At 35.0% G+C, this 16,084-nt stretch overlaps 1 long non-coding RNA gene across 1 annotated transcript; it reads left to right on the forward strand.

Annotated features, from left to right (window-relative positions):
- The first annotated feature begins 9,693 nt into the window (after positions 1 to 9,693).
- LOC131440153 (uncharacterized) lies at positions 9,694 to 11,000 on the forward strand. Its single transcript, XR_009231347.1, has 4 exons — positions 9,694 to 9,900; positions 9,962 to 10,262; positions 10,329 to 10,754; positions 10,809 to 11,000. It is a non-coding gene; the product is annotated as an uncharacterized LOC131440153 (long non-coding RNA).
- The last annotated feature ends 5,084 nt before the right edge of the window (positions 11,001 to 16,084 follow it).

The following is a 16,084-nucleotide window of genomic DNA, read 5'->3' on the forward strand; positions in this document are numbered from 1 at the left end:
CCACGAATGTCCAAACGACATGATCAATATACCGATAACCTTCGCCACAAGCACAATGATTAGTCTCAGAAAGTCCAATTCGAAGGAGATGTGTAAGAATTAGGAAGGACGAAAAACACCGGGCTGTTCAAAATAGTCTAATGACCACTACATTGCGAGAAGCCTACAACCGATTAAAGGAATTGAATACTGAAATGCAAATTGGATTTTCGTCCTTTACTCAACTCTGGCCTAAGAATTGCAAACTATTAACATACTCAGGGACCCACAACGTGTGTGTATGTGCCATTCACGAAAAGGTGAATCTAATCGTCCATAGCTTAAAAAAATATGGCTTATATAATGAATTGAAAGTACACACAAATAGTTTGACATGTGAAAATGTAACAGTAGAATGTTTTTACGACAATGCGAAAATTGCATAGATTCAGCCTCATTGGAAAAAAGTTTATTAAAAGCAATGGATAAAAAATGTATTGCTGAAATTATTTTTGAACAATGGGCCACAACTGACAGATGCAATATAGAAACGTTTATAAAACAGAAGGATAAGTTCGTTTGCTATTTTGTTCATAAGTTAGAGAAATTGATACTACATAATTTAATTAAAAGAGATTTAATTTAATTTCTGTCTGATGGAGCTGCATCACAATATAAAAATAGAAAGAACTTTTTCAGTCTTTGCCAATATAAGAATAACTATGATATAGATGTTGAATGGCATTTTTTCACAACATCGCATGGTTTCATTTTTTTAATTTTTTTCATTAATTTATTTATTTTTTTAAGTTGATGTGAAAATACTTATATGCTGTAAATCATTTCGCCGATTCTATGCAGCGGATCGATTTGATTTCTCTAATTCCATTTTTCAGATTCACAAAAAGCGAAGCGGTTCACGAATAATTCAGTAAATATCTTCATCGAGCCGCTTCAAAACTCTGGAATAGAAGCAGTCAAGTTAACCGAACAGATGTACGGCACGAAGCGACTATTTGCATATACGGAACGACAACGGACAGATGGTACCACGAATCCTGCCTTTTATCGCGGGATTGCACTTTCCACGGGCACACACTTCACGTGTCCACTGACTAACACGCACGTGCTGTGAGGAGTCGGAGAAGAAGGTGGAGGAGGAGGAGGAGGACGAGTTTTCCGTACACGGAGGTCGCATTAGTCAACGGACGCGGACAGCTCGTGTATGTGCGGTGCTGTACGGGAAACATTAGGCATCTTTATCTTCAATCAAAACTACACACATTTACCTGCCGGGAGAAAACGACGATGACAAGCACCGGGGGAAAGCCTACCTATGGCGACTTGTGCGGTAGCTTCTGCGGGTAGTTTGCCTGCCGACCGTTGCAGGGTGGTTCCGAAAAATTTTCCTCCACAATTGTTGATTGTACTGTAACGCTGAACTACGGATAAAAGGTGTTCACCCTAAAACGCGCAATTGTACGCCGCATGAACCATCCAGCAATTAGAGGAAATTAGGGTTGCGAGTACCATCACTGCTTCGGAGAGTGTGGGCAATGTTTTCTTCCGACAGTCGCGTACGTCGGTAGTTCCGTTCGCTGATGTGAAGGAAACGATGTCATCACGTTTAGCAACAACAATGCTCATAGTACACCAACGGTGACCACGTCGAATCCGGATGGACGTGGCTTGTAATCATCGGTCATCTTAACTAAACAGGCAATTCCTGTTTTTGTTTTTATAAATACGTTTATTTCTTAAGGCAATTTACATAATTTTTTCTTCGTCGTAGCATCACTTTTACATAGAATTCTTATCCTAATATAATACTAATATAGTCACAACGATTTTAGCCCACGGACCCACACGAACCGAAAGAAAGCGGCCATAGATAGCGCCATCTGGAAGTCATGCAATATTCAATTCACCGTCCACTGCCGAACGCCAGCTAAAAGTTTTTTTCGAAAATTCGAGACGACATAATCTAATGATACTAGTCTAGTTTTAAGTTAGTCGTTAATTAAGATTAGAAAATACCCTTGGCATCTTAGAGCTTAAGCAGTGTGCCTAAAAATATATATTATTCTATTGAATAAAAAAAGAACAACGATTTTAGTTTAATAAAACATATTCCTCTTATTTTTTAAATATCATATTATTTGAAACAAACGATTAACTGCTATAAATTATAAAATAAGCTGAAATTTTTATACATTTTGTTGTTGATTTCGTAACCTATTTTGAGTATATTTTTATCATTTTTATTAAAATTTTGCTCTTGGATGAACTAATGGACGCAGTAGGAGTCAGAACTAACCCTCAAAAGGGTCAATTATTAAATTGACTTCAATTGTCTTTATGAAATGATAAAAAAGTTTTATGTAAGAAAGGTCACGACAAGCAAGAATGTCTCGAACTGGGACATTGGATAGTCTACCTTGGGTACCCAAGGAATTTATTAGTTGAGATCTGACATCACGATACTTCACGCATGTCCAAACGACATGATCAATATCGCGATAACCTTCGCCACAAGCACAATGATTAGTCTCGGAAAGTCCAATTCGAAGGATATGTGCATCTAACGTGTAGTGATTGGACATTAGTCTGGACATCACACGAATGAAGTCCCTACCCGAGTATAATAGAATAACAAACCGGATGCAGAAAAATATTTTATTTTGTTACAAGAAACAGAAAAAAAACTAGTTTTGGTTCCAAATCCTGAAAAAAGTAGAAGGTAACAAATTTTGATATCCACTTGTTATCAATAATCGGAATGGTAAACATAAAAATTTGTTACTCATTTGATAGTTGCCATCAACGGAAAATATAAAGAAATAACTGAGTTCACATTATGGGCTATCTTTTAAATTTTATTATGTTAGTTTTTATTCTTACCAAAAAATATAACCGACAAATAAAAAGGATAATTTTGTTTTATTCCATTACTATCACAAACTCTTTTATCTGAAACTTAAAAAAACATTTGGAGATTTATGCTAGTCTCTAAAGTTTTAAATTTTTCCGTATGTCTCTTACAATTATTGATTGATATGCTGCTAATATCTGTAGTTATTTGTACTTTTTAGTCGACTTGAGTGCGAAACTTACAAGAGATGAAATTTAGTATTTCGTTTACCTGCCTTATTGTCATGTTCACACATTGTCTTATTGTATTGTTTATCTTGATGATTCGACATAAGGAGCTGAACTCGTATAGAAATAAATTATTAAAAACACGCTCTGAATTCAATTCCTGTCCTACAATGTATATGTTATCATACTCATCGGTTAGAATATTCTGTATTTGAAAGAAACAATTGTTTAAAAATATGAAAGAATCATCATATTTGAATTTTTCACATGTTAATTTGGTGCAATATCTGATTCCTTTGAAGGAAAACTTACTGTGATATGAAAAATTAGTAGCAACAATATCTTTATCAAGTATTTCTCTGTCTGCAACGAACTTAAATCTTGAATCATATCGCAAACGAGGAAGTTTTCGTGGCTCCCATAGATTATACACCCAATTCTTGATCGGTGAGTTAATAGGCATTGGTGTATAATGACAAAAACGTTTTAAACAATATTTCTTAGTTACTTGAACGACAGGATGGTTATGACCTGTTTTTAAATCCAATAACATTCCATTTCCAGACTCATACGGAAAAAGTGAACTATTCCACAAAGCTCCCAGATTCCTAACGACATCTGATAAATGTGTTTGTAAATGAACATTGTAAACCTCTTGATCAGTGCCATAAAGATGTGCAAATTCTTGAGCAAATTCCACTTACATTGTTTCACATGTTTTTACAGTTTCAACTGAAATGTTTGTTTCAAGCAATTGAAATAAACTCGATGAAAACTTCTTGAAATGTTCCATGTTGATTTTTGGTATTAAACCATAAAAAAAGGGTAAAAACAGTATAATGCGATGCACTCCCATTCACTAGCTTTAAATTTTGCTACCTCGTCAAGTTTTCGCGGATGTCGTGGGAAAACGCTAGGAAATCTTATGCTGATTAGTCTTTCCTCAACTACGTTTCGATTGATTCCTAGGTCACTTGTCACAATCTGATTCCACATTTGTTTGGTCACTCCTAGGAGCGAAGCATGCATATAATCAACACCAAATCCTCGAATAATGTCAAAGTTCGGTAGAATTACCGGTAAACCCTTTATACCTGAAAAATAAAATTTCTGTACATACGATTAAAATATTACCATTTCTGCCTACCAAACAGTTCTTTGGCGGTATCCTGTGCAATTATCATATGTTGTTTAGTACTACTGTGATCCCTTTTTTGGCATTTTCGGTATGGATAGCGAACTTGTTTACCGATTGCTACTCCTGGATGAAGACATAAACTACATCCGAAATAGCCGTTGAATTGTTTCATGTTTTGGATTTTACATCGACAAACTGAATCGACACAACACTGGAGAACTACAATCTTGTATAAAATATTGTCTATGAACATTCCTTCACGAAGTTTCCTCATTTCTAAACAAAAATTTTGAAAGAAAAGTGGCATGTTCGGTTCACCATTAGAAATCCATAATGCAGCCAGAATTAAATAAAGGATACATAGGTGTTTTCATTGAACACTCAAACACTTCTACACCATCCGTATTCACTGATAGAGTTATAAATCTTCCGTCTTCATTATCGATAATCTCTTTTGCAACATATCCGTTTCTTATATCACTGAGGTTATATTTTAATATTTCTTTGGAATATTGTTGTATTTCTTTCTCATACCTTTGGACTGTTTCACGGATTTGACATTCGATCGGGAATGTTATGAAGTAGTCAAATTCTTGACTATAACATTGATTCATAAAGCAACGGAAATTTTTAACAGGTTTTTTAGTCCCAAGATTGGATTGACAATTCTTACAAAAATATACCCTTGTTGCGTCAAATTTATCGGGAAATGCAGATGTAAAACTTGAAAAGGTTTCTGAAAAATTTTCTTGCCGACGATGACGTTCATCATTGACAGTAGATCTTCCAATGCTTGTTGGGTCAATTGATGTCTTATATAGAAGTTCAGCAACATAAACATAACATCGAAAGTTTGCAAGCTATTCGTCAGTTTTAAAACTTCATTGAATTTTCCAGACACTTCCTGTAATAGAAATGCTTCGTTTTATTATTGAAACCTCTGAAATGAGTATTAGGTATTTTTAATATTCCTGAGTTCAAATGTGCTTTCCAATTTTGTGTTCATGCAAATTTGGGAAAAATAATTGATAATCACCTCTCCAAAGAAATAATTCAAGTGTGAAGTTTCACCGGTTGAGCTAAGTTCTTCGGACACCTCTGATTCCCCAAACGATGTGTGTTGTGATAAAATCACTCCGTCTTTTTGATTTTGAATCTTGATTTTGCTACTAGGTGTACCGATGCATATTACTTGAGATGCTGTAAAAATTGGATTAGCACACATAATCATTATACTTATTTTTCGACTGTATTTTAAATCAAATAGAACGTATGGATCTTCTGTGCGTACTCGCATTTTGTTCCCAACTAAGTTCATCCGAAGTAATGTCACTCAATGACAAATTTGGAATCCTCGATGTGTATGGATGACTTTCTACGTCATTGATAACACACATGTTTCGTGTGCGCCTCTGCGGAAGATCAAAATAATCATAAATTGATTGAGTTTTCAAAGTCACTTTGCTAGATTTTATGAGAAAAAATAACTGGTCAACCAGAAGCCTGCTATGTAGAAGGAAGCAACATTTGAAAATATTTTCCGGATAGATATGTTTGACGATTTTGTTTGCATATCAATGAATTTATAAATTGTTTACGTACGTACACTAAGGTTTTTATTTTCAGGCACATCACTCAATCAAAGTGCATTGTACATTGTAACTTACACACCTTTTTTACATATTTCTTGCCGTACCACGGAAAACTGAGAAAATTATGTTTAGGACGACGATTGCTCATGCCTACGAGTAATTGAATGCCTTTATTAGAACTTATTATTACATAGTGTTCCACAAATGGTAGAAAACGAATATGAATCAGTCCTCTGACGGGTGATCATGAAATTGGGGTTGGAACCGATTTGTTTACTATAGATGTTCACTACGTTCAAATTAGCTGCAGCGGCATATTCTTGTCAACGAGCTCATATAAATAAATAGTGTGAGCCAGGGAAGCCATGTCATGTTGTACCAATATCTGTGAAGGTAAAGGAGGCTTTAAATTTTGCTTGCTAAATCGATTTTGCCGAGCTAAAGGTTTCACGAATGTGCACCATCATATAATCTGTTCAAATTGGTGTTAAATAACCAAAATATGTGTTTAACAATTCTATGTGTCTCATAGAAATCTGTGCAACAATTCAAAAATTTGTGTTGCACAGATTAATCTATGATACTGGCATCTCTGGTGCATGCATATATGCAAAGACATCATATTAACAAGATATCCAGCTTTACATTTCCCGAACAAATCATTGGCAACAACATTTTTTGCGAGCATGGCGCCCTCAGGCGAGTTCGCATCGAATCTCGTACACAGAAGTAGGGAAGAGAAATGTCAAATTCGTGCGCGCCAAAATAGTAGCACTGCGCACCCATACAATTGACATGATATGTTGAATGTGACACCACAGACTAACAGACAGGACACTCAAATTAGATTCTTTAACCATATAAACGGTCATTTCGAATATTCCTTTATTTGGGACAGTACTCACATGTGTCATGATGGCACCACGTTACCCTATCAAAAACATTCTGCCTGTCATCTAGACTGTGTTTATTTTTTTCATTTACCAACCGAGTTGCCATTCATACAGAATTACCTGTAATGTATTGATTTGTATACCTCCATGCGAATTTCATGCAGGATACAGATTAATTACATATTGCCAAAACTATATACAGAATTGTGCCTACTTCTCATCCTACAACGTAATACAAAATCGAACCCGTTTTGTTACAATATTTACTTGCTTCTGGTCTGCCGTCACTTAATTTCGGGTGAAAATTACCAACACAATCAAAAATAGTCTAGATGAACAACGTTGAGTAAAATAAATGTTTACCTTCCAAGATCGCTAAAAAAGTTAAATATATTATCAACGTAATCCAAAAATTTATTGTGACGATTCATTTTCAAATATTTCGATGAAATCAGGCAACCCTGCAAGCAGCTGATCGGTGTTGACAAACGAGGGGAAACCAACTAGTAAAAAAACTTTTACGTAACACAAGGGGTGTACAGATAGTAAATAGTTCGCGCAGTACAATATAGGTGGAACTAGTGCATAACGAAAAATTATTTTTATAAAAATTTACTCATACTGTCATGTCTGTTAGTCTGTGGTGACACCGTGCGATGGCGTTGCTGAACTGAAGATTGATTTCGCTCCAAGCTGACAGGGTCTTATATATGCCAATTCAGAATACACGCTAACTGAAAATATTCATATTATGAGTAGTTTATTAATTATAGCCAGAGAAAATGAGTTCAGTCAGAATTAAGATATGAATTAGATAAGTTATTTCGATCTTTTTAATGTGTGGATATGTGAGCTAGCTCTGGAAAACTACACGAAAGTGACCCTGTACAAGAATGGGCAGAACTTTATCACGAATATCTCTTGATGTACTTAACCCAACAACATATTTTTTCTACAAGTTATCGGAAATGTGATCAGGAATTTGTGATAAAATTTGGCAATTGAGTTTTTGAGTTTTGTTTAGCTCTTGAATTGTGGTCCAGTTTCTGAATTCTAAAAACCGGTTCTTTTTAGAACTATTAATATATTCCCAAAGAGCTATACGAAGCTTTCCTACTATGTAAATCTATCATTCCAGTTGGTTCAGGTCCAGAGCTCAGTTCCAGTTACAGTATCAATAATTCAGTTCAGTATTGAATCAATTGCGGGACGTTTGCAGAACCAGTATCCCTTCAACGAAAATCGATTGCGTCATTCAGCTGCAGGTCGTTTGCATTGGAGCAAAATACAACAAAAAGCGGACAACAATGGGGAACATTATGCAAAATCAGCCCTTTTAATGGCTCCAAATGTTATCTAAAGATTGTTTCTTTGCAAATCGGAGATTAAAATATCAGTGTAGTGCAAATCTAGAAGATTTTATTAGCTTTATGAAATTTTCTAAAGCAAAATTTGCAACAGTGTTTGCTGTCGTTTATATCCGAACAGTGTTTAAGATTATAGAGAACTACACAACTTGGCCCTTCTGTCTGGGTGTCAGAGGTTCCGTACAGTATTTTGATCATTTTTGTACTGAAATATGCAAATCCGAAATGGAATAATCGGCATCAAAATTCCGTATGTTGCTATTTTTGACTTCATTCGTTCCGCATTGTTTAATTGTATGATAGAAAATATTTGTTGCCAATAACTCAATCTTTAGTAGAAATGCACCGCTTCAATTCTGGAAGTAGTAAAAGTTGCGAAATTCACACAATCAACTAATACGAACGATTAATATTTTTATTCGTATTCACGTCCTCCAATTATGTCTGTCATATTACTCATCTCCCATCTGGAAGGTACGCATCGCAAAACTTCGGAAATATGCATAAAAGCAAATAAAAATCTCAGTGTGCCTCTTTTTTGCAGAAAATTACGACACTTCGATTGTGCAAATCATATTTTAAACTCCTTTTGGTGAATAACTAATCGTTAGCAAATATTGTTGAAATTCGGAAGTTCAAGGAGAAGAGTACATTTCACTAAAAATTCTATATATTTGATTTAACGTGCATAATTAAAATTGTCGGAAAAACAACGGTCACGTTTTCCTATCGAGGTCAGTTTTTCAACTGGTACAGCATGAAGAAGAAAAAGACAAGAGTTGTGAAGCAAAATACAAGCCTGCGTTTGAAATCGAACCGTGACAACATTGCATTTGTCGCTGATATAGTTCGATCTGAGCAAGAGGTAAAAATATTTATTTTTTTCGAAAAACTTTCAACTATATATAACCTCATTTTTTCGCAGAATGTTCATCAGCACAATGTTTCAGATGCAACGGGAAAGTGCGATTCCCCTCAGGTTCGTAACAAAATTATTGTTGTACGTCTTCGTTATACTAAGTATTGTTAATTTGTACAGAAATTTCCAAGAAAAACGGCCATAAAATCTGATTGTAGTAAACGGTCTCCGAAACCAAAACAAACAGAAAGTCAACATCCTATACCAGCTACCGGCTCCCGATCAGGTGGAGCTCGCTTGCAACAACCTGATTTGAATAGCTCAAAGGAAAGTGTATGTTCACCAAAAAAGAGGTCGAAGTTGGACAAACTATATCTCGATAACCATTCAGAATCTGATGAAGAATGCGAAATGGAAGAACGGAGAACGCAAAATTGTAATACACTTGGCATAAAGAGGTCTTGCAGAGTACGGCTACGAAAGAAAAGACAAATTTGTTCATGCACACCATGCATTGCAAATCAAAATTCGGAATTTAATCGAAATTCTAAAATTACGAAAACCTTGATTCGCTGTTCTTCAGTGGAGGTATGTAAAAAAACTTTCCATACATAACATTTACAACAGTTGTTTTGTTCAGAGTTTTTCTAAAAGCGCTTCGGTGAGGCTTCAAGATTTTGATTCTACTGATATTTCAACTGAAGCAACACCAACGAATAAATCTGTAAATAAAAATATTACAGTAAAATCAGATAAACTGCGTCAATGATATCTGAACTCTGATTATCCCAGCAACATAAAAGAGACGGCCGTGACGAATTTAGAGGCAAATCAACAGTTTGAAGGCATATTTGCTGGAAAATCCAAACTGAACACAGTTAATTCGCGACGATCAGCTATTACGAATTCGATATGTGACTCAGATCTATTGAGAGAAACGAAGACAGCTAACGTAGTTGGAAAACATCCACCGGTAAATTTACTTAAGTGAAAAATAGTTATAGTTTTTTAAGTTTCATGTAGAATATTTGCAGATTAACAACTCTTCTGTCACCAATAATGCGAAAGTTGTTACAAGAATAGAATCAAAATTAATAAAATCTTCGGATACAGACTTTATTTCATTGGATGATGTCAACGGCGAATATTTCGTTTCTCGTTCTAAATTACCTATGTCTAAAACAATTCGAACAATCATTAGAGATACCACAAAGAAAAAAAATCGTATGCAGTCTATATTGACCCCCTTAAGTAATAGGGTATCTCCAGCAACCAACAGCTTTACAGATTCCTCAACTGACGATATGGCTAACGTTGGCGATTACTCTTCAAAAGGTTATTAAACCCATTTTTTATAGTATCATTGGTTAATTTTTTGATTATTCACTTAATCGATTTCAGGTTGCGTCAATTGTAAGATACTTAGTAAAAGAATTCTAAGTTTAACAAAACGTTTAACAAAGATTACGACAGTATATCGTGATTTACGCATTAAATCAAACCGTTTAGCATGTGCATTAACATCTCGTCTATTGCCAAGTAAAGACAATTTCAATTTTAAGACAGTTCCCGGGTATCCATCTGCGGAAAAATTAACTCAGCTCTCGAATCACGCTGGAGATAGTGATTTCATTTTCATTAAACTTGTAATGAAAGAACTCTGGCCACAGGGATTTCACGGCAGAACTGTAACTGGTAGAGCATCTAATAATCCTTCAGGTCGACCGATTGATGTCAGCAATGCTAATTCATCAGTTCATATGCCCTTGGCAAACGATAATTCTGAGAAAGAACCACTTGAGAAAGAAAAGGTCAACTATGTTAAAGGTAAAATTTTTGAAGTGTGCATGAGAAAATCATTTATGTTTTTACCTGTTTTAGAACGCCTTTATGAAAGGAAAATACTGACTGGAATGGATCCAACGACTGCTGCACAAGAATCTGCGAGACAATCCGGAAGACATATGGCAATAGTAATTGCATATTATGCCAAAATGGGACATTTTTGAAGTTGAATTATAACAAATAATATGCGTTGAAATATTACTTTAATAAATGGATTGAAATACAAAATTATATTGTTTGACTTGAAACAAAATTTGACATATTAAACCAAAAACAAAATAAGTTATATTTCTGTTACTGATCATAGCATAAAGTAACAAGTTTCTAGCAAAATTTGTTATCACACGCAAATCTGAAATTGTTCTTATTTTGTTACAGATGTATTAACTTTTGTTATTTTCTTGATAAGTTTCATGAGTTTTTTGTTATCAGTTATGTTATTTAAGCAACTAACGGATCCTTAATTATAACAAACTGTGTTACTGAAACAAAGTAGCAAAACATGTTATTATTTTGCTACTTTATTTTGCTCGGGTACTCACATCCAGTCCCCTGGACCATACCTTTGTCGATATTTTAGGAATAATTGAGTGCATCCACCGACCAAGATCATCTCTATCCCAAGAAGCTTGCCAGCTGGTAAGTGTTCTTTGGCGAGATGCGCTATAGAATTCGTTGATAAAAATCGGTCGCTCATAAATTTCACCCTCAAAAGCATCACGTTTGGCTAAACTATCGGTTCTTCCATTGCCTGGAATGGAACAATGAGCCGGGACCCAAACTATTGTGATTTGAGAATTATTATTCAATATGTCGTTCAGGCACTGTTTTATTTTGTCCAAGAAAAACGGTTCATTTTTGCCAGCAGCGTTCGAGCGAAGAAGATCTATCTGTGAAGAGAAAATAATGGTTTGGAGATAATGTGACGATTACACTCAAACTATAATGAACTGCTGCTAACTCTGCTATATAATCAGATGCAGGTTCTTGAAGCCTAAATGAAGTCGAAACATTATTGTTTAATATACCAAATTCAGTAGCCTCTTCAATTCGTGATCCGTCCGTGTAAAACATTTTCTCAGAGTCAATATGCCTAAACTTACTTGAAATTTTTTTTTGGGATTTCCATCGAGCGTAGGTGATCCGGGATTCCACGCACTTTGCGCTGCATGGATGTATCGAAAAATAAAGTTGAGTCAGGGACATTTAGGAGGCTGTCACGGATAGGAATATATCTTGAAGTGTTGATTTCCTGTGGGTAATTCCTGTTCCTTTGAAATAAAAATGTAGAATATGTTCTCTTCTAGAGAGTTACGAATCTCTTGAGCAATTCCATACGAAATCAAAGGTCAGGGCGATGTGTAATGTATTTAACAGTGTGTGTGTGACCATTTTGACTTCTCCGTGTCTAGTGCCGTTTTCAAAATAAGACTTAAGAGATTACAATAGATAATAAACTTTGTCGTGAATACGACTCACTTTACTATAGGGCGTCTTTTCAAAATTTACCCCCTGAGAGAGCGATAAGTTTTTGATCTTGAATATCTCTTGTTGCATCTAACGTATTAACATAATTTTTGCTACATGCCATCGGAAATATGATCACAATTTTATGATAAAATTTTCTGTTGTGTGACATAATCTCAAATAATACAAAATTAAACTTTTCTGAAATGTTTGGTATCAACGAGTACCGAAGAGGAAAACACATGACGCTTGATTGCTTTCTCGTATTTTGAAAGCTCAGTGATCTGTGGAAGTATTTATATAATCTAACTAGCAAAAGATTCGACATTTTTCAACTTGAACGTATATTACAACAGCATTGAAGTTTTTCAATAGTACACAATTGAAAAACCTGTCTGATTTGATCCATTTCAGCACCCGCCAATCAGAACGCGTTCTGAGGAAGAGAACAACTTTTTTCTATCATTTTGTGCCACTGTTTCTATCATTTTGTGAGCAACGGTTACAGCAGGAAGACACACACAAAAGTAACATCGGGCCTGCCATACAGTGAAACCACACCAGAAGCCTGCCAGCTGAATTCATCAGTCGTCAAGGAAGAGATGCTCAGTTAGGTTGTGGGAGCAATATCGAAGACTTCACGCTGAAATACAGTGAGCGGTAGTCGCAGCCGGACCGCGGTCACATAACAAAACCACACCAGAAGCCTGCCAGCTGAAATCATCAGTGTACACGCAAAGAACCATCTCGGATTTGAATGCAGATCCTATTGGTCGTGACAATTCAAAGCACTTTTCAGTGCTACAGATCAATATAAAGAATTAATTGAATTATCTCTTTCGTACCGAAAGAATCAGATTTATCAAAATGGAAGTAGACAAAGCATGCACCGTCACTAACACATTCAAATACGACTCACGCAATGCTAAAATGAAAGTATTGATGTAGAACACACCTTTATACTAGTATGGGTGTCGTTTCGAAATATGCCGTGCGAAACTGGGTTGCCAGGTATACAGATTAATCTGAATATTTATTATACTATACTAGAACTATACTGGTTATTTCATAATATTTAATTGTGTTTCAAAACGTTTAATGTAACTAATCTAAATTTTAGTTTAGGTGCATCTTTTTCTAGTAGTGAAATAGGAGAATGCCTGCATAATTCTACTTAATATTCGGAAGTGTTAATGAACATGCCAGTTGTTTTCGTGTTCACGACATCCAGTTATGTCTCTGACATTACCCACCCGCCTCTTTATACCTAACGATTTTTAAAACCCATATATGTTATGTAATTAGATATATTTAAGATTATGATATGTAAGTATGTGTGTTTGTGAAAAAGTAGAAAAGAAGATGGATTTTTTTAAAGATTGTTGAATTTTCAAATATCCATACAATATTTCATGAATACCAACATAGGTCAGTTGGAAGATATATTTATGAGCAAAAAATGTATAAATAAATAAATAAATACATAAATAAATAAGTAAATAAATAAAACACCTGTTTTAATCCACGTAGTGATGTAATGATGCTTTTCTCATACCAATTATATTCTTATATATAATAACTACAGTGGTATTCTATTCCAAATGTTTCTCTTCGATTTTTGGAAGAATCCAAGGGATTGTTTGTGCATTAACCAGTATAATATACAGAATGAAACAGTCGGTTCACTATTACAGGTACTTCCAGCACCGGAACCTGAGAACCGGTATAATAGAAGTCGCTTCTTATGGCCACCAACTAACATTCGTACAAACTCCACTAGTTTTTATCCAAACTCTGAAATTCTATACGATTTTTCCATCGTACTCTAGACGACGCACAGTGGGGAAAAACGATCAGAAATACGACTTTGCTCAATAATTTTATAAAAACATAAGCAAATATTTTCAAAGTAAGCATTTATTATGCAAATTTTTCTGTAGAATCGATTTATGATAGTTAGAAGATCCGCAAAATTCACTATCATGCCCGTTTTGCTCAAATTCCTCTTTTTTCTGACTTTACTTTGAAACTCAGGAAAAAATCAATTCAACCAATCGGAAGGTATTCCTGACATGTTCATAAGTTAGATAAATGGATTGTTTTTAATAAGATTGACGGCAAACAACTATATTCTGTTTTACTCCCAGTCATCTTCTTCCATTAATTTACAGAAAAAAAAGTTCTACTGATCGGTGTTTGGAGCAATTTTGGTTAAACAAGACAGACAGTTATGTTTACCCCAATTTTCCCACAAATATAATTTTATGTTGAATCCAGATTCACAATCCCGAGGCAGATCCAATATGACCTACCAATATTGGTTCATATTACGTGCAAAACATCTGTAATCCAATTAAACACAATGGGAATGACAGTACTAGCCTATTTAACCCGTTTTACCCAAATTTAATTCATAAGTCGTATTTCTGGTTAAATTTTCTTTCGCATGCCGAAAGCAGGCTGATTGCGGTTGTTGAAAATCGATTGATATTACGAAGAAAGACCTGAAAATAGGATTGATTTACAAAAATGCTTTGACATCCCGCCGAGATCCTGCAGTTGACCGCAACCATAACCGCGAAGAAACGATTTTTTTCAACATTTTTTCAACTCTTACGCAAATAATGCTATTTGTAACAATTTTTGCGTTTAGTTTAAAAAAAATTTTTTCGATATTTGTAATCATACGACGTCGCGAAGTTCATTCCAAAGTTTTTAGACCATTATTTTCAGTGCATCCAGAAATCGGGGACCTGGATGACGAAAATAATCTACTCGCCAAACCCGTTCTGAAAATATCCATAACTTTATATCCAACAGTATGGAAAAAAATCATTGTTCACGAAGCTCGAACATCGAACATTGAATGTCTCAGATTTCAGAACCTAGAGTTAATTCTTATTAATACTTTAGTGGCTCCTCTACACCAAGAAAATATATGTTTAATTTGTATATTCCTAAGTAGTCCACAAACTGTGTCGAAGAACCTCTTCAAAACATTTTTCATTCCTAGTTATAAATGCCTAGAACTTCATATTCTCACTAACGCTAGATACTATGAGAAGTATTTTATCAATCATCTAATAGATCTTGGAATTTTACCACACTTTTTTAAAGAAACCGTCTAACTAAATCTTCATAATTTTGAGTCACAGGACTAATTCTGCATCAAATGATCGTAAATTATAAGTCTACACAAGAACTAACTGCGCGATGGAAGCGACGCAACGAGTGTGCACTGACAGAAACTACTTGCATACAACATTGTGAAACAGCACTGCTTGTCATCTAACCGAACATTTTCCATCTCCTGATAGCTAGCACTTACAGTCCATAGCAATCGCAAAAAGATCGCATTCCAATTTACCTAAGTTCGAAACCGGATTCTCTCCGCGGTAATGTAAAAATTGCATGAAATCTTTTTTCTTGCTTGCGACTAATATGGAGATTGCATAAAATCCTTTTTCTTTCTTGCGAGTAACATCGCCTAAATGTATACTATCCCGGACCATTTTTGGCTGTGCTATTTTTAGATTATGCTCGTGACGTGTCATTTCAAGAAAATCTACATCATATTAAGTTTTCAATGTGCTTTCACTGAGAGCAAAACTAGTTTCCAGTTTGAAGTCATACAGCATTTTTTTGCTTTCAATTTTGATCTTTTAACCGTTAAAACGACCAAAACGATAGCAAATTAAGTAATCGATATATACGAACAGCACAACATTAAATTGAGTTTTCTTTTTAATCTCACACTCTTCTCGGGTTGTAAGACCTTCCACCTAGACTTTTGAAAATTGGATGAGCGGTCTCTGAGAAAATCGATTGAACGTTTTTGGTTCATT

The sequence above is a fragment of the Malaya genurostris genome, chromosome 1 (assembly GCF_030247185.1).
Source record: "Malaya genurostris strain Urasoe2022 chromosome 1, Malgen_1.1, whole genome shotgun sequence".
Taxonomy (NCBI): domain Eukaryota; kingdom Metazoa; phylum Arthropoda; class Insecta; order Diptera; family Culicidae; genus Malaya; species Malaya genurostris.